This window comes from Primulina eburnea, chromosome 13 (genome assembly GCF_022965805.1).
Source record: "Primulina eburnea isolate SZY01 chromosome 13, ASM2296580v1, whole genome shotgun sequence".
NCBI classification, from domain to species: Eukaryota; Viridiplantae; Streptophyta; class Magnoliopsida; order Lamiales; family Gesneriaceae; genus Primulina; species Primulina eburnea.
The window spans coordinates 13399867-13402301 of NC_133113.1; the positions used below are offsets into that span (position 1 = coordinate 13399867).

At 35.3% G+C, this 2435-nt stretch overlaps 1 long non-coding RNA gene across 1 annotated transcript; it reads right to left on the minus strand.

Moving 5' to 3' along the window:
- Positions 1-402: 402 nt before the first annotated feature.
- Positions 403-2184, minus strand: LOC140809216 (uncharacterized). Its single transcript, XR_012113085.1, has 3 exons — positions 2083-2184; positions 1649-1711; positions 403-534 (listed from the first exon to the last, which is right to left on the minus strand). It is a non-coding gene; the product is annotated as an uncharacterized lncRNA (long non-coding RNA).
- Between the last annotated feature and the right edge of the window lie 251 nt (positions 2185-2435).

Here is a 2435-nt window from a genome sequence, read left to right on the forward strand (position 1 = left end):
GAAAGAAGAGTTCTTTCCAACGTCCCAAGAAGAACGTGCCCCTGTTTAGGCAATCTCCGAATCCCGTTGAGGCAGCCAGACCAGTTAAGGCTGACAAGACTGATGATGTATGTCATCACTGCAAAAAGCCTGGACATTGGAGGCGTAATTGCAAAGAATATCTTGCCCAGAAAAGTTCTGGAAACGGTATGTTCTAAATTGAAGTAAACATTTCAATTAACTCTACTTCTTGGGTATTAGATACCGGTTGTGGGGACCCGGACGCTAATCCATTCCTTAATCGTCTTTAGGAATATTTAATCATTCATAATAAACAAGGTCTAAAAATTTTTCTTTTAAAAGGCAAAGCGGAAACGTATTGTAATTAAAATCAAATTAAATGTTAAACATGAACATACAAATCTGATGTCATCTACAATAATCCAACTAGGTTCAACTACATGTCGGTGCTGAATCCTAAGTTGCTTCTGAAGCCCGGATCTCCACGCTATCTAATCCAGCCTCGTTCTCGTCTTGACCCCGCTCCTATCCCACCTGTTGCCATGCACACATACAGACAAGACAACAGCCGGATAACTCCGGTGAGAATTACATTCTCAGTATAAATCATGTATACATGCAATCATATAAACAATATAAAAGCATATAACGGATAATCCTCACATGTATCAAATCAGAACATGAATCAATATAATACTAAATCAAGTTCTAAACATGTATCCTATTCAGGAACATAATCAATATCAAGAATAATTCATATTCTAAACATTTACCCTTATCCGGAACATAATCAATATCAAGAATAACTTCTATTCTAACCATATACCAATATCAGGCACATACTCCATATCAAGAATAACTTCTATTCTAAACATGTACTAACATCCGGAACACAATCAATCTCAAGAATAACTTCTATTCTAAACATGTACCAATATCAGGAACATAATCAATATCAAGAATAACTCCTATTCTAAACATGGACCAACATCTGGAACCTGATCAGTATCAAGAATAATTTCTATTCTAAATATGTACCAATATCCGGAACATAAAAGGACATGAACCATATTCAGGAACATAATCAACATCAATAAATATCAATCAATATAACTGTCACTCAAGCTCGTGACTCCACGTTTTAGACTAGACTCAATCCTAGTCTAGGGATCCCGGTTTCCAGATGTGGTATTCCTATATCGAATTCCGTAAAGGATGGAACCATAATCTCTATTACTCGATATAACCAGTGCCCTGGTATTCCTATATCGAATTCCGTAATAGAAGAATTCCAATACCCTTTACTCGATATAACCAAATATGGTATTCCTATATCGAATTCCGTAATAGATTCCATTACTCGATATAACCAAACATCCAGTGTCCTGACCTAACCGTCAAGGACTGTAGCTCTATTGTCAATATCCTATCTTGAGACATCGTGCAATGTGCCGTGGCGATACCACCACTATCCGGCACTTCTGTCACAAGATAACTCGTCTAATACCTGTCATCTAATATCAAGAGAACAAGTACATCAATCAACTTAATGCAAATATCAATGCAATAAGGTAAAGTATGTGATTTAGGGAAACTCGAGTCAAACCTCCCTCGAGTTGTGCAATCCCAACTCACCATTAATTTATACCTTTCGTTTATAGTCTCGGTCTAAAGCAATCGAAGTTCTGAACTCAAGACTGTCTCTGTAAATCTGAAACGACATATCAATAATCATAATATCAATATTTTATTCTCAATTCAACTCTGAATCTGATTAATCTGAATTAACTCAAATCAGCGGCATAACGGCACAATCTCAGTTTCCCGTCAATACCATATCACCAGATATTAATTACAAATCATAACCCATATTCGATACAATTTGTAATCAGTCTATAATCCAAATCTATTCAATTTCCATTAATATAATCTGAAAAATCATAACAATTCCATAATCAATCTGTTCTTCGATCTGACTTCGATTCTACGATGTCTAGTATTCCCAGAACACATAATATTGATCAAACAATAATTCTTCCAATATCATAATTTCAAATGATAACAGAACTCAATAAAACTTACGTCCAGTTGTAGCTCGTGTCGAGAGGAGTACAGTACTATGTTCGGATCAAAAATCGGATAAACGGATTTGCCAAAATCACAACGTATGGTACGAATAAATTGAGGAAACTTTCCTCTGAATTCTCGATCATGTCTTGGTGGAAATGAAGGGAATTTACAATTTATATATATATATCTCATGCATGGTGTGCCAAGTGTCCTCCAATTCCCATAATTGCACTTTAGACCTTGAAGTCTTTATTATTTGCAATTTGGTCCTCACAACTCTTTTTAATTCCATTTCAATCCTACTTAATGACAAAAATCGTGGAATTTAATTCATCATTCCAAAATTCGTAAATTAAATAATCTCG